At 43.3% G+C, this 21,760-nt stretch overlaps 1 protein-coding gene, 1 long non-coding RNA gene and 1 other non-coding gene across 12 annotated transcripts in view; 2 read left to right on the top strand and 1 right to left on the bottom strand.

The window, feature by feature from the left end:
• The first annotated feature begins 8,134 nt into the window (after positions 1–8,134).
• Positions 8,135–13,956, top strand: LOC149919057 (uncharacterized). 2 transcript variants are annotated; one of them, XR_016464746.1, is made up of 3 exons: positions 8,135–8,557; positions 10,781–10,967; positions 12,218–13,956. It is a non-coding gene; the product is annotated as an uncharacterized LOC149919057 (long non-coding RNA). The 2 variants fall into 2 exon arrangements; XR_016464745.1 differs by lacking the exon at positions 8,135–8,557 and adding an exon at positions 8,572–9,219.
• On the bottom strand, positions 8,382–8,453 carry TRNAE-CUC (transfer RNA glutamic acid (anticodon CUC)). The gene has a single exon. It is a non-coding gene; the product is annotated as a tRNA-Glu (tRNA).
• A 1,615-nt stretch (positions 13,957–15,571) lies between the features above and the next one.
• NCOA7 (nuclear receptor coactivator 7) overlaps positions 15,572–21,760 on the top strand; it is an 84,435-nt gene continuing 78,246 nt past the window's right edge. For 3 of the 9 annotated variants that reach the window (XM_090135829.1, XM_090135832.1, XM_031611126.2), the window contains exon 1: positions 15,572–15,713. The gene's annotated coding sequence lies outside the window, so the exon portion shown is untranslated. Of the gene's footprint in view, positions 15,714–15,804; positions 15,910–16,108; positions 16,482–21,760 lie in introns of those variants that run through there. The other 6 variants (XM_090135826.1, XM_031611129.2, XM_031611130.2 and 3 more) reach the window with 6 other exon arrangements.

Here is a 21,760-nt window from a genome sequence, read left to right as displayed (position 1 = left end):
GAGAAATGAGAGGAGAAGCAGCTTATCATACATGTGCCCTTGGAAAGACGTCAGATGGTAATAGCTTTGGGTAGGTCAGAGCTGAAGGAATTCATGTAAGTGTTAGAACAGAGCAAAGGAAAGACATTCACTTGGTGTAACTGAGTGCCAAAAGGTAGGATGTGGCTATGCACACGTTCGCTTCAGGCTTTTTCTCTTTATTTTGCATTCAGTTGAGCAGCGGTCCTGGAGGAAGAAGAGGAGATACTTGGGATCTACATCATAGCATGTAGCCCAAGAAAGCGAATCAGACCGTTCTCAGTCTCAAGGCATGTAAAGGGCATTGGCCAATGCTCAGGTCATGGTGTTGGCAGATTCTTAGGACTATTAGCAGTGATAACATTCTTCACATTAATAGAAAAAGTTCACAAACCTCTTTTCACCAGAAGATCTTACATAAGAAATTAATAGTGAACTTAAACTGGGTTTCTGTTGGCTCTGTAATCACTAGGATCCTTGGCCATTTGCTTCTGTGGGCATAGATAGCCTGAGATCACACAAATGAGGATTTAAGAGATCCAGTAGTTACAGCTGGTTTTGTCTGACTTCAAGAAAAGATGAAGGTGTATGTTTCTTTGCAGGCTTCCTGTGCCTGAACCCGGGTGTAGTTTTATTCAAAGCTGAAAGTTTATATGTGCTCTTTCCCCTGCTTCACCATTTCACACTGGCAAAGACCACTGTTTTGGAAACTGATGTGTGAAGGTCTCAAAAGGAGTGACAGCAGGAGCCCACCTGCCGGTGAGAACACATGACAAGAACAGAACATCAGGCAGGTGCCAGAAATGCCACAATCTCAGCCAGATCCTATGCCCAACCTTTCCTGATTTACAGATTAAACAAATGTTTGACAGGCAGTTAACTGAAAAGAGGTGAGATTTGTGTTTTTGTTTTGTTTGTTTGTTGTTAGTTTGGGGCTTTTTGTTGTTTATTGTTAGTTTTTGCCTCTGGCAACTGCTACTGCTGGAAGTGGTGAAGTGCCACCTGTACTAATGCATATTTAGTCTGTATTCAGTTGCCTAAATATCTGTGGTGTCCTCAGCAGGGATCCATCCTGCCCCCTGGCAGGCACATCTCCCTCACGTCCTCCAGCATCTCTGCCAGTCCATGCAGCTGCTGGTTGAAGTGACACTAAATGCTTATGCCCAGGCAACTGAATTTCTCCTTATCTATCTCGCATCATCTGTGAAAAGATGGGATTTGAATCTTAATTATATTTTCAAACGCAATCTAATTTTTTTTCCCACAGAATCAGGCATCTCCTCCCCTGCCGAGAATATAAATTTTTCAAAACAATTTGAAGATAATATGAGATTATCATTTACTGATCTTGTAAAATTATGACTGGTTAATGCTTGCAATGAGCTCTTTCAACAATAATGCCTGAATTTCTCTCAACCCTCTGGCTGCAGCAGTAGCAGCATGACCTTAATACAATTTCTTTTCATGGGATATTTTCCTGCATTCATGATTGCAGTGCAAAGCTGGGCAACGTGAACTAGTGTTGTACCCTAGAAGCTCAAAAGAAAGGAAATGAATGCGGGAAATAAAAATAAATGAGTCTGTTTAAATGAGTTTGATGGTCTGGAGAGGTGGACTGCTTTTTACGGCAACAGCTGCCAATACTGAATTCAAGCTAAATGTCTTAGACAATGCTTATCTGAACTGTGCTACTGCTTATTCTACATGAAAACCCTTCTGTGCTTTTGATTTCATTCTACTTTCCACATAGTCTGAATTCAGCATTTTCCTCTTCTACAAAGGGAAGTCTTCAGAAAAAAAATGTCTTCTGATGCAACATTGAAATTATGATTGCGATCACCATCAGTTCGGAAATTTTAACTCTGCCCACGTCTTCATGCAAGTTACACTGCAAGCCCTCCTTCTATTAAACCGGCACTCTGATCCAGGAAGAAGCACGTCACTGGTAAACGTAAAAAAAAAAAAGGGTTTTACCTGCAAATACCCATAAATAGTATTCTATATTACTGTGTGGTATGTGAAAATCTCATAAATGACTACAAGGCAATCCATAAACCTAAGGAGCAAAAACTACAATTACTGAAGGGCCCACGCTTTTTCTTTTTTCTTAGTTTTGATTTAACTCTGAATGCTCTGGGGGATTTTTTTCATATACCAGAAAGACACAAGTAACTTCACTTTGCTTTGAGAAGACTCTCTTAATGGGACTTTAAAACAAAATTTTACACATTTCAGGTATGCTTTTGTGACAGGATTGACAAGATGATAGGTATTGTGTGTGGATAGCTCTGGTAGTTTTTAATGACACTTCCCAGCACAACACTTTGGTTTAATCTGCAAGCCTTAAAATAAAATAACATTGCTTCCCTCCACTCTGTCTCCCTCTTTTAGAAGTATTTTGGTGAGGGAGAAAGGAGCAGTGTGTTTTGTTTGGGTTTTCTGGGTTTGTTGTTCTGCAGAGGCACCAGGCCAGCGGCACTGCGGTGGGAGCATCGCCACAGCGGGACAAGGCAGAGCCACTTCCTCTCCTTCCCCCCTCCCCTGCCCCATGCTGGGCAGCTCTCTCACCCAGCAGCCCTCTCCCACCCCTCCCAACAAAAGGAAAGGCAAATGGGGTGAAACAGCAATAAAAATGGCCCTGCCAACCATTTTCCCAGCTAACAGCTGGAGGTAAGCACCAGCAGCACAGCAGCGGCTTCACTGGGCTGCCTGCGCATCTCTGTCTCCATTCACTTTTATTTAATTGATCTCAAAGTTTGTGCTTTTTAATAGTTAACTTGGATATTATATATCCATATATATATATAGTCTTAATCTGCCATCCTAAATGCCTGCTTCCTTCCCTCCCCTCATTATGATGCATCTGATACCTGCTCAGCCACAATGGCTTTTCCTCTTCTATTTATTTCCCTTCACAGTTAGCAGATAAAAATGCTCTAAACATGAGTCTGAAAACAAAGCAAAACAAATACCAACATTTCTGCCCAATGGTAGTGTTGAAAAATGACCTGTATGTGCTGTCCTGTTCTCCTCTAAGTCCTGCTAAACCTACAAGAAAGATTCCCATTAGTAAATCACTGTTGGATCATTAAACCTTTTTAAGGCAGTATGTGCTTTACCAAGAGAATGAGGATTACGACACAGCCGTGCCTGCTGCCCACTGACAATCATGGGAACCGACCTCAGTCATAAATCCATGAATTATCTGGCTCACTTTGACCGGTTCTCACGCCAGAGCAGCTCCTTTGATGTGACCGTCAAGACCCAAGGATGCCCAGTAGCGGTAGCCACAAACAAAACAATAGAAAAGTAATAATTCAATATAAATAAGTAAAACTGGCTTCTCCATATGTCCAGCTTTTGCAGTGGGGTATTTCTGTGCCTGAGGTTGCAACTGGAGGCAAAAAGAAAAAAAAAAAAGAAAAAAAAGGAGAAACAAATTCCCTTCACACCATTTGTTTTTTCTATGTATAACCCTCTAACGAAAGAAAAGCTGGGCATGTCAGAGATAAACATTTTAGCTACAGCTGTGCATGACTCCTTCAGTTAAGGGGCATTTCCTGTTGCTTTCCAAAAGCAGTCTGATATTCAGAACAGATATGTGCTTAAGGACTGATCCTGTACAGCCAGTAAGTATGTAAGCAGTCCTACTCAGAGGAACTATTCCACTTCAGTGGGACTGTTCATATAAATAAAGTTAGTCATGCTTTTAAGCCCTTGCAGGACCAAAACTTCAGAGGTTGCATTCTCATTTGTCTGATTTGTAAAAATATTTAGGTGCCAAGCTCCTTCTGAATGTTTAAACGTGTCAGAAATGCAACAGTTTGTCTGCTTCCTGGCTGCCCAGCTACACAGCAGGGATAAAGTTATTTAGTTTCTTGTCCTTGATCTTGTCAGATTAGATGCCAGACACTGAGGAAGAGTTTTCCTCCAACCCAATCTCATCAGCACCCCTCACTGAAGTTTCTGGCCCTCATTGTAAGCCTCCAGCTTGTAGCTGCCCTAAAACCGAGTTGTGAGCGATGCAAATTTCTGATGGTAATGAGATGGTATGGAAGAAAAATTCCCTTCAATATGACCAGAGAAGAAGCAGAATTTATTGCATTATTTTTAACCATTGTATGTATATGATTATACATACATAGTCATATTTACTATAAAGTAAGATCAGCAAACTGTAACAGCTGACTAGTGGCAAGCATGCCAGGGTGATGGGAATGAATGAGATCACCCCGTTTCTTTCATTCATTCTGCTGGACCACTTCTGCAGAATTGCACCTTAGACAATACAGTTCACACAGTTTACACATTGAAGAGCTGTCATGCATGTCAAAAACCTCCTTGCACGAGACGTGGGCTGGTCACAGCAGTGGCAGAGCTGCAGAAGTCTCCTTGCTATGGCCATGCTCACCAGCCCTGCTGGCCTCACCTGGGTCACCACTACTCCCTGTCACACAGCAGGCAGCACCATCAGTCAGAGCATGTGCTGCAGTATCAATTTATCGTCTGTTACTGTTTTCCTGCTTTCAGGGGAAGCTGGCACCTCCCAGCTCTGTTTTCCTGCCAGCTAGGCAAAGATTAGGCACAGCACAATGCATTGTCAATGTAGTTTACTAAAGTGTGATTAATCAAAGCGCACATGGGAAACAAAGCATAAAAAAGCACAAAATAATGATTGACTGTAGCCACAAGGTAGTAATAAAACAAGTCTAGAAGCAGATCTTTAAAATGTCTGAAAAAGTTCAGATGTTTAAAAGGACTTCCACAGTTTCATTATCAGAACATTCCTTGAAAGGACATGGTGATTGCTCCTATAAAAAAAACTTGGCCTTGGATAAAGCTATGTGTGGTAATTAAATCTCCAATGAACTTTTGTTATCATCACCTTAAATAAGATGCTTTATTTCAGATTAAACGATTTCTTCTAAAATATGACTCAGAGTAAGCTTTCTAACATAGCTAACTAACTCAGCTATAGTGGGATTTGCAATGAGATTGCTATGCTTTTTTAGTTTATCTTACTGTCCAGGAAATGTTGCACATCAAATCTCTGTCTAGAAGAGATTTACACTTCAGACAGTACTATTTTACAGAAATGTTGTTGGGGAGAAAAAAACAACAGCCAGAATAAGGGGTTATGTGCCTGACACTTCTTTTTTTTTTTTCTTTTTTCTTTTCCTTCCATCTCCAGCAGTTTATCTAGTATGCACTTTGCCTTGTTTGTGTCTGCTCACTGCCATGGTGACAACGGCACTCGTGTCACAGCACAGCCGGCTCCCAGGGTCTTGCCAACCAGTGCAGCAGGGAAGCCAAGCAGAGCTTCATGTCTCCCCGCCAGCCAGTCATGGTGCCCACCCACCTGGGATGCAGAAATGCTGGCTGCCTCCTCTGCCTTGGCACAAATTTCTGCATGGCTTCTTGTTGCAAATCTCTAGTTAGAAAAGAGAGATGGAAAGAAGACGGAAGAGAAAGAAATATGTTGTTTAAAATTTGGCTTAATAACAGTTTCATCTGTACATGAAGTTTCTTTATCAGCAATACAAAGCCTTCATTACTTCAGAGCTTATCACAATTGAATGAGTATATAACATTACCCATATAAAATTAAATTGAAATCGGTATCAGTGATTGGTTGGGAGGCTGAGCGTGAGACAGTGGCAGACATGCGGTTGGGATGCCACCTCGTGGCCTATTGTTAGCAGGTTTTTATCAGTAAGCAGAGGACTGTTTCCCTTTTAGAAGAAGGGAGTTTTACTGCAGAGTTTATTTTCACAATAAAAAAAAAAAAAAAAAAAAAGAAAGAAAACTAATGGAATAAGCTGTCACCTGAATGTCATAGGAACTGATGAACGTGTGTCCTTCAAACAAGAGTGCAATATGAGAGCAAGCAGAAATAAGTCTATAGGAAAAACAAAAAAGAAAAGAAAAAGAAGCTTTCGTTTTCTAAATAGTCTGCTGTTATTCAGTCATGCAAAGTTTTATGCCTATCACAGGCATATAAGATTGGAAGAGCCTTAAAAGCGGGATTAAAATAGTTCTGTACCTTCAAGGAGGTTGCCTGAAAGACATAAGATCAAGTTTGGATCTGAAAGTTCCTGTTTTCTAAAATTTCAGAAAGGGTATACAGAGTGAATTCAGACTTTTAACTGGATACTCAACTGCTGGTTAAACTCATCTATACTTAAGATGTTGATTTCTTTACCTTCCTTACTTCTGCTGCACTGTATTCCCATCAACTTTTGCTGTGAGATGGAAAGTTATTGGTCAAACTTTTGAGGAAGAACATAAGTGAAATCAAAAATACTTGAGATTTGTATCTCAAATGTACCATAGTTGGAAGCAAATTCAGCCAGCTGGTCACGTACTTCTGCATTCCAGTGTCATGAGTTCCTATTATTTAAAACAACAACAACAACAACAAGGACAGATTCTTCTACCATCTCTTATAAATGAGTACCTTCTCCCCATCGTGGTGATCTGAGGCCCAGGTAAAAGGAAGCCAATCTTTAAAACTGCATCAAAGAATATTGTCAAACTAAGTGTGTGACGATGAAAGTGCAATTAAGATGTTATAGAGAAGCTTTATGAACCATGTATGACCGTAGTGAGAGTACCTTTAGACAACACCTCCCTCTCTGCTCTCCTTTTATCTACCTATGGATTGGAGACACCCCACCTATACAGAAAAAAATAAAAAAAATATTGTGGAGAAATAACCATTCCAATAACCAATGTTAACAAGGCCAAGTAGCCATTCCTAGGAGTCAACTGCCACAGTTCTAAGAAGGCATCAAGCAGTGATGATGTGGTGGCAAGGTGAGATGCCTCTCGGAGGAGTGAGTCAGGTGCTGGCTCAGGTCAGAAGTGGGAGCTCAAAACAATCACAGGCTGTCAGCCCTTGGCTGAAAGGAATGTTCTCTTTGTCAGGGCTAGCTTAGCCTGACCTCTCAAATTTTCAAAATCACTGCTTTTACTACCACAGCAATCTGACCCATGATAAAAATGAACACTTATCCTGGTGTTTTTTCAATTCAAACAGTAACCACAGCAGAACCTGAAGTATCAGGAAACTAGCACAAGGATTGTTTTCCACTCATTTCAAAGTGGGTATTCATTATCTGAGCTTCAGTGGCAAATTTCAGATCTGGTACTGACTTTGGAATGGTAATGCTTCCATTCCTAGTATAATATTACAACCTGTATGAGCTGTTTTGTAGGGTTTTTTCGAAGATTCTGAAATCTTGCATATGATTAACCTTTCTCAGATGACTGGGCTCGTGCTGCTAAGAGCATGCAAAGATATCACTACAAAAACTGAATGTATGTTTTATGCCTTAAATCAAAGGAAGGCCACGCCCTTTGCACCCCCCCCCCCCCCCTCCAGAAGTCATTTTTTTCACAAAAAAAAAAACCAGAGCGGAGGACCTCTGGCTTCTCATGAGACACTCTCAACTGTACTGGAGACTGGCTCAGAGCGCAGCACTCATCTGGCACATCCAGGCAAAGGAAGAAGAAGGTATTATTTCCAGGGGTTTCATATCAAAGTCTTCCAGCACACAGTGTAGTCTGATAATTTGAAAGAGGTACCTGTGGGTGATGCAAGGCTTGTTGCATACTCTTGACAGTGGGGAGGATCCTGCCAGTCATGCTAACTAAGCTGACTTCATGGTATTCATTTATTATGGATATTTCTTGTCTTACGTGCCGGCAGGCACCACTTCAATATGAATAAAGAGGTCCTCCCACAGTCCCTAAATGGCAGCCTGCTCCTCAGGCCCCAGGGAGAACGGCAGCCCTCCTCCTGCCGGAGGACAGCTGGCAATTGAACCTTCTCCACAGGATGCACCAGTGATGGAGGCTGTGAGCAATGAGGTCTGCCATGGCAATCAGCACATCATGTTTCAGCTGAGTGCTCATTGCCTGTCATGGCACCAAGTGACTGCTCATCTGTGGAGAAAGTAGTGGGAACACCTTTAGATGTCAGAGCAGTCAAAAAGGGGAATTTCTACATGCTGACCAACTATGCTGCCTGCCTGGCAGGTGTTGTTCAGCTGGCTCCTATAGGTCCTGCAGGGGTAATACGGTATTGCAGAGACGTTTCTGTGAGGGCAGGACATCCAGGTAGATGCCTCGCCTGCCTACAGGTACCTGTGCACAGCATAAGATTTTGCACAACTCCCTCCTTGCTTAAGTCCTGCAGATTGCAAAGCATGCCTGAAACTTCCCTCTCAGCAGGAGCACCAACAACTTAGGCTCGGCACAGAGACCGTCCGGATGCTCGTTGGGCTATAAAAATAAAGAAGAGGAACAAAGCGAATTTAAAAAAGCAAAACACCCCCCAAACGAAACTAAAAACTGGTAACTTCCCTGACCGGGAATCGAACCCGGGCCGCGGCGGTGAGAGCGCCGAATCCTAACCACTAGACCACCAGGGATCCACATATGAACTCTCTAATTTGTTTATCAAGAGTTTATCAGTTCTCCATGTCCCTCTCCTCTTGCTCTCTCTCTTCCAGACGGTACCGTGCTTCGGAGGCAGGTGTGCGTGAAGAAGGAACCTTCCATTCCACCCTATGGAAAGGGGGCGGGGGGAGGGAAGCGGAGGCCACTTGGCCCCGAGGCGAGTGGTGTGGCGGGCCCTCGCTCTCGGCGTGCGGGTTGGCAGCCCGAGCAACCGCGGTCAGCGTCTGCGGAAGGAAAGAGCCGCGGACGCCGGGCTTCCTCGTTGCAGGGAGCTCCTTCCGAGGCTGGACTGGGTGGGAGGGACACGGAGTCGGGCCAGGCCTCAAGCTGGGTAGAGGCAGAGGCTCGGGAGCTGGGCAGGGAGACTATGGAGGGCTGACACTGGGAGCTGGGATTAAAGTCTTTGAAGCACTTTGTGTTGTGCCGTGTGCTGTGCGTGCAGTGTTCCCCCATTGGCAGTGGGCCAGCACCTGGTGGGTTTCTTCTGTCCGGGGGAAAATGTTGCACGAATATTTATGTCCTTCCTTAAAAGAGGAGAGAAGGCCTTGTCAGCAAAGTGCTGGGAGCACAGAGCGAGGGCGAGACGCCCGGGAGAGAGGACATTCCAGCTGCATCTGTGTTCTGGGAGAAGCTCGAGGGAGCTGAAGGTTCCCTGCTGTTTGGTCTGTAGGAAAATGCTGATCCAAAGGCACACTAAGTGAAATCTGCAGCTCCAAAGTGGGAACCAGGTGTTGACAGGTAGGAATCCATGACTACTGTAGATGCAGACCACATCTGCGTAAGTGCTTTTCCCCCTGGCACCGTTGTTTTTCACAAGCAAAGCAGGTCTGCAGGCAGCAGTACTTTGTTGCCCAGAGAGGGGGGCGGATGCCCCATCCCAGGATACATTCAAGTTCAGGATGGACTTGGCACTGAGCACCCTGATTTAGCTGTAGGTGTCCCTGTTCATTGCAGGGCAGTTGGACTAGATGGCTTTTAAGAGTCACTTCCAACTAAAACAACGCTATGACTAGCAAAATCTTTTCCCTATGGAAGCCATATCCATAATGTAAAAAGGTTTGCTCTATACAAGCAAATATCTAGTTCTCAAACCTTCCATCACTGAAATTTGTTATAGAGTAAACCTTTTCCACGTTAAGATAGATATGCATCAGATTTAAGTTTGTGAATTCTGCAAATACTCCTTAGCTTATCTTAATCAGCCTCAGAGTCAGAAAGCAAACATAGAGGACTCCTTTTTCCTCAGGGATATGCTCAGGAGCTCAAGGTGTTTGGTTTCAGCCTTACCAGCCTCTCATCTGAGCCAATGGTTCCTTTCAGACAAAGCCTTTCACAGTTAGCAGGCTTGAACACAATGCATATTTGGATTGAAATGGAGCTTGCTTTTGTCCAGACTGATTGATTTCAGTGCACAGTAATGCAGTCAATTTATAAAATTGTAAAGTAAGAATCAGGCCCTGTTGGATACAGTCAGCTATCTCATAACCTACAAGAATTTCATTTCACATACATAGGTCAATAACATCTTCTTTGGTAAGGCCAAGGCATTTTCCTCTTGAGGGGCCAAAGCTGAGAGCTGCTGTACAGGGAGCAGCCCAGACTGAGGAGCCACCATGGCCTGAGATCTATGCAAAGATGGGGACATGGTCAGGAGAAAATCACCTGGTCCCAGCAGGTCACCAGTGCCCCTTGTTGAAGAGAAATGCCTCGTGTGACCTGGTGTCCTGCCACTTTGAGCCAGTGTAAATATAGTGGTCATTTTGACCCTAGAGCCTGCCTGGAACATTAACTTAAGATAAGGTAGTTCTATGCCAGCCCAGCTGCTGGTTCAGTTTTGTTCGTGTGCTTAACCAACTCCATGGCATCACTCTTAGCAGCAAGGATCCCCCATCTCGAATGCTTACTGTCAGCCCAAAAGTGGCTTTTGGAGGGCAGCTGAGTTCTGTGCTGCTGTAGCTATGATGCTAGCAGTAAAGGCAGCTTTTTCAAAACTAGAATAGATCCACATGACTGCGAAGTAATATGATTAAGTTTATATTACTCGGTGAAAGGGTCCTTGATCGCAGCTGTAAGGGTGGTGAAAACTCAAATGTATGAACTGGAGAAGCTTTGCTGCATTTTTTTTTCCTGGGTGTGAATCCAGGCTGCAGCGGCAGGGGGCAGATTCTATGACAGCCAGGAAAGTGGCACTGGGAGTCAGAGGTTGTCCAGTTATTTTTAGAAAAGACTTTCACTTCCCTGCGAGTCATGTGCCCTGACAAAAGATTACACCTTTTCTCTGGATTCCTGTGTCCGACAGAGAAACCCCTCCGTGGAGCCGTCAGCAGTTCATCCTCCTTCCCATGCGGGCGTAGCCGCAGCTGTGCCTGCATCCCTGTGATGCCAGCTGGAGAGGAATGATCATCTGAGAGCACCAGGGGAGGGACGTTGCAGACGGATGCTCCTTGCCACCCAACATGGCGGGATAGCTTTGTCAGTTAGGCCAAGTGAGTAGCACTCGGTGTCAGGGGTACTGTACCCCAGCTTTCAGAGATGAGTCATTAAAGCTGAATACTGAAACCTGAAAAATCAAAGCACTCACTTTAACTGCAAGCTGTAAAGCAGCACACAATTACCTTGTCTGTTCCATATGAATATATTACATATTATTACTACTTTCATTTGCTAGATTAATTATTGTGTGACAGCAGGTTTACTGCATAAAAATGAGTAAGAATAACATCAAAGCGATCTGTTAATTTACTCAAGTCCTTTATTTGATTATGTTTCCACTACATAATGGTAAACACAAATTGTCTTTAGTACCTAGAGTACCCAGTCCGCTAGTAGGGAAAATCCTGTATCTGAGCAGACAGTGTAAACATTATTTATAATTATGTGCAATATGTGCATTTATCTCTTCTCTCTTTCCCCAGCTGTTTATTCGAGCTGGAAAGTCTGGGCATCAGATTTTCTTATTTAAATTAGCCTCGTTTAAAATGTGCATCATCCCAATGTTAGGGAGATGGAAATGAAAGGGAAGGAAAAGATTCTGCACAGTCTTCTGCTGTTTTATGCTTAATTTCCATGTATAGTTAGAATGGTTACTTAACTGTTCTATTATAATAATATTTGGGAAGTGAGGGGGGGAGGGGTGTTGAAAGAAAAACAACACATTATTGCAGGTTAGATTTCTTAAAGATATTTTCTTCGTGGTAGTGTTTTATGGAAAGAATCTACAGAAAATCTCAAAAGATGTTTCCCAATTTTTACAGCCGTTCTGATACTCCTAGCTCCAAGATCATTTTAGAAGCAGTAAGGAGGATGGCTTGGTCTTCTTGTAGTTTAATTTCAGTAGTGCTAGGGGGCAGTATGTGAGAATTTGCAATGTCATGTTTCCATACTTTGTAAACCAGTTATTTACTGTTTATGGAAAATATTTTAAAGATTCTGAAGAGAAATAGGAGAAAATAGGAGGAGAAACTCACCAGCAATATTATTATAATTAATCTTGCAAGTCCTATTACTTCTTCCTTTGTTCTGCCATTCTTCCTCTGATTCTATGTTTGATCCAGGAATTCCTAGGTCAGCTTTTCCTCTTGCCTCTGTTAAAATGTGGTAGTGGGGTCTATGATAAGGCATGGCAGTGGGCACTATGTCAAGTGTCCACAGAACTCAGAAAAAAACCTTATTTGAAAGAAGTACAGCTTTGTTATTATCTCCTTCTGTATCTGAGTAAATTCCTTTCATTTCTCAGTCTCCTCTGCAGAGATTTTGGAAGCACCTTCTGGTTTGATCCACTTGACGGAAGAAACTGGAGAACACTATCAGTTATGAGGGGAGAACATCTTACAAATTTTTAAAGCTCTGCTCTCTCTCTGTTTCATTTTTGGGAAATTTGTAGAAATTTTCTATATCCCTACCTGATTGATTTAAATCTAGGCAATTAATTCAAAACTACAGGGTTAGTCAGAAAGATTTGTAAAATTCCTCTACCCTAACTGCAGAAACCAGGCTAAAAATAGTGATGTGTTGTAACAGAAGTCAGCCCCAAGTGCATGGTAGGATCAAGCAGAGACTCAGTTAGGAATAAAAGTCTGTCTGTATCAAACCTGTTTTGTGACTGTTTCATAGTGAAAAATTGTAAAAATTCTTCGGGGTGGAGGGAAGAACCAACAACCAATGACAGAATGACTGCTAATAGGAATAGAAAACATCCATCTCACATTTATTTTTATACCTTTTCAAAATTGGACTGTTAGGATATTCTTTAGTAATTCTTTATTGCGTGTTACCTTCCTTAAATAAATGAGCAGTAAGGTAATTAACAGATGCAGATGTTTGGGAAAAAAATGATGTGAGCCCTGCCTGAGCAACTGCTTTCTTTTTTCTTTTTTTTCTTCTCCTTCTTCTTCTTCTTTTTTTTTTTTTTTATTTGTGGAAGCTGATCTGAGTGCAGGCCAGAAATTCACTTTCACTACCTATGAAAATTCTCTGCAATGTGTGCAGTTCTATTAATATACACTGCAGTGGATATTCAGTAGGAGATCAAACTCCATTCAAATATTGTACTTAAGTGTCTGAAGTCTGTTCTTCTATGTGCTACTATGCATGTGAGTTTGTGTAAGAAGTCCTTTTTCAACAGTAAAAATTGATGATTCAAAAGTGATTAACAATAAGCTTGCATTTTAATCTCCTCTTCTACAGTGCGATCAGCAATAAAACAAGTTTGTCTGATCCTGAAATCAGTAACAGACATGAATGTCTGGTAAAGATATTCTAAGCATCAGTATCACAAAGACCATGATTTAAACAGTGTTAAATTATTTGCATTTAAAATATTTTCCACAGGAATGTATTGTCAGAGGAAAGAGCAGAATATTCTGACTGTTTCTATCACCTATGCTATGCAGAGATCAAAACTAGATTTTGTTTCAAAGGTTTTATTTCAAAGATGATGTGTATTTGTATCTATACCTATTCTATAGATCGTGTTCATGATTGTAACTGATAGGCACTATCTCTTGCTTCCAGACTCAGTAAAAATAAAATAGTTTATTACATCCAGTCATGCAGTTTCTTCCAATGCTACAAACTCTATGACTTCAATTCCAAGCAGTATCTCACAGTTCTGTAACCAGAACTTATGCTGTGCTTCTGTTCCAGCCTTAGTGTGCTTGTTCTGCTGCTGTGACTGGAACTGGAGTGATTTCTTCCCAATGCCAGTAGCTGGAATAGACTTTTGAAATGCTCAGGGCTATGTAAACAGTGAAGAGGAACGTGTAGTTACTTTGTCTGATATATGGAATTTATGCATTATCCTCACAGAGTTTTCTGCACAAGACAAACAGGTGATGTGCTTGGATGGAGAGTAAACCACATCTCCACAGAGACAACTTCTCCTGGCTTTGAATAGGGTGTTTATCTCTGTCATTGACATTTAAATTCAGCTGAGAGAGAAGTATGTTTTCCACTTCAGTGGATAGGGCTCCATATCTTCCATTGCAATTCAGCAAACCCAAAAGAAGTAATGTAAGGGGTACTATTTTAAGACTGCAATTTTCTTTCTCTTTAGTAGTTTTGTCCCAGTATTGACACTGAGCAGTAGAAAACATATGCTGTGAACAGTGACTTTAGTGGTGGGAGATAGTTGCATGTCCATATGAGAGCTTGATTCACACTTGAATCATAGAATCCTAGAGTTAAGAATGGCTTGGGTTGGAAGGGACCTAAAAGGCCATCCAGCCCCAACCCATGGGCAGGGCTGCTACCCAGCAGCTCAGGCTGCTCAGGGCCACATCCAACCTGGCCTTGAGTGCCTCCAGGGATGGGGTATCTCAGCTTCTCTGGGCAGCTGTGCCAGGGCCTCACCACTCTCTCAATGAGAAATTTCCCCCTGACATCTAATCTAAATCTCTCCTCCTTTAGTTTAAAACCATTCCCCTTTGTCCTATCACTGTCAGACCACATAAAAAGTTGTTATTCCTCTAATTTATAAGCTCTGTAATCAACTTAGATGATTTTGTAAGGGATCTTTAAGCAGTTTTTAGATTAAAAAAAAAAAAAAAAGCCCATGCCAAATACTTCCCTTTAAATCCAGCAAGCTTTGGTGTTGACTAACATAACTACTAAGAAAAATGATTGTTATCTGGATGTATCACTGAATCACAAATGGCCAGGATTGGAAGGGACCTCACGGATCGTGAATCTCCAACCCCCCTGCCACATGCAGGCCCACCAACCTCCACATTTAATACTAGACCAGGCTGCCCAGGGCCCCATCCAATCTGGCCTTGAACACCTCCAGGGACGGGGCATCCACAACCTCTCTGGGCAGCCTGTTCCAGCACCTCACTACTCTCATGGTAAAGAACTTCCCCCTGACATCCAACCTAAATCTTCTCCCTCAACATAAAGCCATTTCCCCTTGTCCTACCCGCACACCACTTGTTTTATTTTTGCACAGTCGTTTACCATCTGCATGCACAGATACACATTTTGTATTACGTTAAGTTGCTGTTTATGCAGGCATCTGCCTGTCTTCAGACTTTTGTCTTGCAGACTTTGGGATGTAGTGGTGCTGTGATGTGGAAGGCCTTTCCCCTGTTGTTCCTGTCTCTCGCAGCTGGTTACTGACAAGAGGAGGGAACAGAAAGCGAGGTCTCGTTTAGGCTGCCACTCAGGTCTGATAGGGTTGCCCAGAGCTACCTAAGGCAAGGGAACGGAGTTTCTGAGAACTTGGATGGGTTTTTGGGGTGTTCGCTGCGTGCTTGCGAGGAAGCCTGCATGCAATGGATATGGAAACAACAGAGGAAGTTTACAGGCATTTCAGTTTCCTACGGATATAAAAGCATCTGCAAACGCGGATTTCCAAAAGCGGTGCTTTAGTATTGCCCTTAAAAACTCTAAACTCTAAACAGGGGCGAAGCTTTTCCCTCACCCCGATGAAGACCCTTTCTCAGCACCGCACCTGCGGCACCGGGAGCCCCTGGGCAGCTCCCGGAGCCCACCTTCCGCCCCTCGCCCGGACGCAGCCCCGCACCACCCACGGGGCGGGCCGCGCCCCCTCCCACGGGCCCGGGGCGGGCAGGCGGGGCGGGCTGGGGGCGGCTCGGCGCGTTAGGGCGGAGCCGCGAGGCAGGCCGAGCCCAGGCGGGCCGCTCGGGAGCCGCGGGGCTGGTGCCGCTGTGGCCGAGCGGGGAGCGGTGCAGTCTCCGCGGCCGCCATGCCGCCGCCGATCGCCCTCCCTGCAGGTGCGCTGGGCCGCGGGGAGGGGAAGCCGGGACGCGTCCGCCGTTAAGCCGCGGGGTCACCGCCCGGCGTGCGGAGGAGGCGCGGGGCGGGGGCGGCGGCGGCGGCGGCCGGGGCCCTGCGGTGCTGCGGGGCGGGAGGGAGCGGGGGCGGCCGTTCAGCTGCCGTGCGGATGTCGCCCGGAGCCGCGGCGGGGAGGTGAGCGCTGCGCCGCCCTCCGCTCTGCGTGTCCTTGTTTCGGGGGCGGGGGGCTGCGTGTGCGCTCGCGGTGCTGCGGTGGCTGTGCGCCTGCCGGGCTGAGCGGGGCTCTCGCTCTGCGAACCCTTACGGCGGAGCGGAGCGGAACGAGTCGTTCTGCTGATGGCCTTCAGCCTTCCGATCGGATTTTTTTCCCTAGACCTCGCGTGATTTACTGGAATGTTCCGAGCTCTCCTTGTTAACTTCTAGCCTCTGATGACCGTGACTGGGAAGCACAGTTGGAGGTGCGGCGGTGACTGCTGTCTGTCTGTCCGTCCGTCCATCTGCGTGTGCGCAGCTAACCTCTCCCTCGGCATCCGCGTTGGTGCCCGGCCCTGGGGCTGAGCTGCGGGCTGCTGGCAGTGCGTGGTACCGACCGATGCGGCCTCCAGGTGATGGAATCTGGTGATGAATGCTCACGCTCAGCGGCAGCCTTCTACCATGTGTTTACTTTACATGCCGCTATTACCATTCGCCCACTAAATCATCGTGCATGTCTTGTGCTAATGCGTAGTAATGGACTTGACGGACGGGTAGGTGCTCGTTAATTGATTATGGCTTGCTGCAGGATGCTGTGCCCCTGACTAAGCGCCTGTAGTTAGATGATGATGCTTAAAATGCATACTGGAGAACTCTTCTAGGCTGTTGTATAAGCAAGTATTTCCGTAGCGTGGAAATTATATTATGTTTATATTGGGTTTTGGATGTGCCTATATGTGAGCTTGTGTGTACATACTCAGACTTCAGGAATTAATGGAGAGAACAATAGAAAATAGAAAGAAAAGTGTATGTGCCTATATAGTTCCTGAATGGAAGCCACGTTATAAGCAACAGATGTAAGGCATAGCAAAAGACATGTAGGTCGAGTGTCTGCGTTCTCTCTTGTCCTTGCACCTTTGTCCTTTACATTCAGGATAACATTCACAAATATAAAAGAATATTTTAAGGATCAAAACCCGTAAGTAACTTGGGTTCTGTGAAGAGCTTTAGTGGAGTTGTTGGGACTGGTTATAAACATAACATACATTACAATGACTTCCCTTTTTTTCTTTTTTTTTTTTTTTAATGAATCAAAGTCTTGAGTTTGATGGAAATTCTGTACTTGGGTTAAATTCAGTACTGTTGTTTATTACATCATTAAAAAAATCTGGTTTTCTGGAAGTGTGTCTTATCTAAGTTGCAAAGTCAGGTCTCTGAGTCATGGCTCTTGCCTTTGCCCAGTGGGCTGTTCTCTTATGTTTCCACTGTGTCAGTGGCCATATTCTGATTATTTGCTCATTTATTGCTGAAATGATAAATGATTCTCTTTGGAGATGAAATGACTTAGAATTGATTGGAGAGGTTCTTGTCTTGTTGGGAGGGAGTACTGTTTTGTTGTTTTGTGTATCCAGGATTTTGAAAGAGAAGACTGAGGTTGGCCAGGGCTTGCTTCTGTAAATATTTGGCTAGCTTATGGATCTGACTTCTCTTCAGTGGACAGCTTACATGTAGGTCTATTCGTTTAAATAAAGATAGATTCATTAAAAAGTAATTTGTTTGAGAATAAAATTTCTTTAAAAGGTTATAAATAAAACTGTGTAAAATGCTCTAAATATGCACTGCATCTGCAGGGGCTTCCTGCAGTCACCCATCTGGGTGAGCGTGTCAAAGGTGGAAATTAGCGCAGTCCTCTGGAGCGTGATCTGATGCAAGGACCTGCTGCTTCAGGCAGCTGGAAATTTCTGCAGAAAATAATTATGATGTAAATGGAGGATGAAGGGACTAATTTTCCCTTTGCTTTAAGTGAATCTGCTGTGACTATCCAAGGAGTGTGACAGAGTGACAAATCTCTTCCTTCCCACAATCAATAATCTGTACGTGTCCAAGGTTTTGTGGGCTCAGCTCTTGTTTTGGTGAAGCATCTGCTGGCTGGAACATCACCAAGGGTGGGGGTGTGTACTGGCCTCTGCGCTCCTCATTTCTTGCTCCCTGCTGTGAGGACGCTCAGTCTCAAGGTCTGCTCTGACTCTGTGTGTGTGATACACAGATTGTGCTGCTGCTGCAGGGCCTTCATGTGGGTTGGTATCACTTTCCCCAAAAGAGGAAACGTAACTACAGCTGAGGAGTGAAGTTAGCACCAAGAGGGCTCACTTAGAAGCCTCCTTTGGTAAGGAGGATAATAAAGGTAGGAGAACTGAATTTTTAGATTTATTTATTGAGATATGATTTCCTTATTCCAAAGCCATTTCTCCCTAGCTTTATTCCTGAGACAATTGTAAGCAAACCAGAGGGATTATAATTCCCTCTATAAACGCGTTGTCTCAGTTTGACACATCAAACACATTATCGGAATATTTTTCCTTCTTTTCTCTTCAAGCCCTTCTGATTGTGGGTGGAAAGCCACATGAAAACATCAAGCAGGTATAAGCAGCTGTGAACTGCAGTCAAAAGACATCTATTGTTTATTCTGTTTTGAAGTTCACAGTGTACTGCTGCAATCCTGGGGCCCTTTGTTACAAATTTGCAATTTCTGTTCTTTTTGACTGCAAAAGGAGGATGCATGGGCAGGCTTTGTATGGTCTGTCAGACTTCACCATTGGACTCAGCACAGAAGCTAGAAGTAAGCACTAGGGAGTGCAAGTTACTGCTTGTGCAGTCCTTTGCTCTCACAGCTGGGCTGCTCCCAGTCTCTGACTAAACTTGGAGAGCTTGCATCAGTATTTCAACTTGATACCACATAGTATCCCAGAGAAGAGCTTGTACCTAAGACTTAAGCTGCAATTTCATGGCAAATTTTTCTGTTCGAAGACTTCTGGCTTAGGCTTGAAGCTTTCAATAGATACAATATTCATCATAATCTTAATGGGCCTTTCCGATCTTTATTTAATATTACTTTCAAAACATGTGCTGAACTTTCAGTTGCATGCCTCAGATTCTGTGTTGCTTGAGGTCCTGCTAGATCAAGCTGTTTCTTACATTCAGTTGTTCTGTCTCCTGTAAAATGTGTAATTGAGCACCAGGCCTCCTGTTCGGTAACTAAATTTGTCATCGTTACTTATAGTATGCTTTAGGGGTTTATTTATTTATTTATTTATTTATTAATTTCTTTTTTTTTTTGCAGAGGTGGGGGAGGCTGTTTCTTCTTTCAGCATCCTTCTTACAATCTAGGCTCTCTAACTGCCTATCATGTTTAAATGATTCTGTACCTGTTTGTTCAGGCAAGATTTGTGTTTATCTTTTGCCTGAAGTGTCAAATTAAGAGTGTTAGTTTCTTTCCCTTTCCACTTCATCAGGGTTTATAAGCCTTTTTGTTAACAGCTACTAATTTTCAGAAAGACTTTCCTACACTAGCTTCACCCTTTCTGACTGATTTGGGAATCTTCCCCACTGAGTTTCTGTAGATATCTGAAAGCCATTTCCCCAAATCTAAGACAGAGAGTGTCTCAAGAAATCACAGCTTTGTTCTGTGGCAGTTCACAATGAGAGCTACTACTACATTGAATTCAAAGTAGGAGGAACCTTGTCTAAAGAAAAGGTAAATTATGTCATTTTCCAAGTGAACGTAAGTCTTTTCTAGCAGTGCTTTCTCTCTGCAGCTACACATATCTTTTTTTTTTTCCCTCCTATCTGTTCCACGTGTCATCTGTCTTATTTTCTGCTTTGTTTTCTTTTTAAATATTCTAAAACTGATGCAGAAGATAGAAAAGAAGAATGAATTTTTAAGAAGCGCTGCTGCCACCTTCGCTCTTGGAGGAAGATGTATGGATGGCTTCCTGCCAGCTCAGGTGATGCTGTGATGCCAGAAACTGATTGGAATCTGCCTAGGTTCTTACTTGGGATTTGTAAAGAACAATTCACTGTCATCAGTGGCTCATCAGTACTTCCATGTTGAGTCGCTTGTCAGCGTGCAAACTATTTTGTATGATATATAGAGCAACTATTAAAGAACAAACAACTTTTCTTGTAGTCTGCAAGCAGTGTTTGACCTTCTAAACTCTTTTTTTTTTTCCTGTCACTCATCGAGCTTTCTGCAGTGAAGTTGCTGAAGATTAATAGTAGCAACTCTGATAACTTTTGGCATAAAATCCAGAGAGTTCCTTCTATCCCATCTCCAAGAGCTTCCAGCCTGCAGATGTTGTCCGGCAGATATGTGATGTGAGTGATGACATTGTGGTGACAGTGGGTGGTGAAGCAAATAGGAAAGTCTTTGATTTCCACTTTGTTACAAAGCAGCATATCTTATGTGCTGAAACACATACAGGTGTGTGGTGGAAGACTGACTTTGCCTGATATAAGCCAGTCACCTGCACAGATACGGGTCTAATGTTCAACAGCCATGTGACAGTTGATGGACATGAATGGAACCACTGCCACCTGCATGTGAAAGGTCAAGTAACAAGTAGTTGGAGTAGTCATCAGGGTGGCTAGGAGATGAATTATGAACTCAAAGGAGTGACAAGCATGGCTTTCACTCAGTGCAGTCTGTTGTTTTCCGGCCCTTTGTGCTTGCATATCAGCTGAAGAAATTTCCTTTGATTTACTGTTTGTTTTTTTTTTTTTCAGGGAGGGTATGATGCTGAGCTCTGTTGGTTAGGCATGCTTATTGCTGGGAGGTGAATAGATAATGAGAGATGGCTGGCATCACTACATTGCTGTGCAGAGGCTAGGCAGGAACTTGCAGCGTCATCTATTTGTGTTCTGCTGCAGTCACACGGGACTGAAAGCAAAATCTCTGGTGTGGAGCTCATGTTGACATAGTTGTTGATGGGAGAGGAATTGTTTCCTTTAATACAAGAATTCCTCATTCCTTAAAACAGAGCCTGCTCTTAGCTGATCAGTCAGCAAATTTAAAAGTGGATTATTTGTTTTGAGAATTGGATTTCATATTGTAAGGCATGGTTTCTGTTAGTACAAGTCGCACATTCTCATGAAAAGAGTTTTCTCCCACTTATTTGACACTGTGCACTTGACACTCTTGTACGACTGGTAAGTTCCAGTGTTTTGTCAAGTGGTTGTGTCCTTTCCTGAGCACTGCCCTGGTGGTTGTCAATCTCAAGCTGAACTTGGAAGATAATAGACAGCTTTTACAACTCGTTGCTACCAGTGGGTGCTTCTCCCTAGAAGCTTACTGGGATGATAAATTCAAAAAATGCAGAGTTGCCTTCAGCATAAATAGGGGGAACATAGAAACAACTAGGCCTAGTGCTGTGGTGGACGTTGGTGAGCTGCCTCTAGACTCAATGAGTAGTGAGCAGTGAAGAAAATACGTTATCTAGGAGAGATGGTCTTAGTCCTTCTGTTCAATTCTGAAGCCCATTTCAGATTAGGTTTATGAGAGAAGCAAGAAAGGTATGTTATGTTTCTTGTTTTTCCTGTGGGAAGAAAATACCCAAACTCTGCAGAGCAGAAGTATCTGCTTCTTGCACAATCCAGCCCATGTGTATTCGGAATGCAGTGATATTTTTATGTACTTTCTGTAAGGGCTTCAACTTTCAAAATGTATTTCTTAGGCAAAATGATGCCATCCCTCAGTAAATGGTAACAGGCCTTTAAAAGTTTCTCTTCTGACTTTGTTTTTTTGCCTTTTTTTCCTCTCTCCTGTCTATCTAGGAACTTAATAAATGATTTAATTTCTGCAGATGTCATTGAAATCAGGGCTTCTCTTTCAGCGCTGATACCATTTTCAATTCTTAACTACTTTGCAGTCAACATTACATTGTGTTTAAAAGTTTTAACTGATACTTTATTTTACAACTGTCGTTTAATTTCTGTTGTCTTTTTCATTCCATACTATTTGTTCTAAATGTTGCGATGAAAGAGCTGCAGATGATTA

This window comes from Phasianus colchicus, chromosome 2, assembly GCF_987193195.1.
Source record: "Phasianus colchicus chromosome 2, bPhaCol1.hap1.1, whole genome shotgun sequence".
Classification (NCBI taxonomy): Eukaryota; Metazoa; Chordata; class Aves; order Galliformes; family Phasianidae; genus Phasianus; species Phasianus colchicus.
The sequence above is the reverse complement of the archived record's forward strand: the minus strand, read 5'-3'. Positions and strand labels throughout refer to the sequence as shown.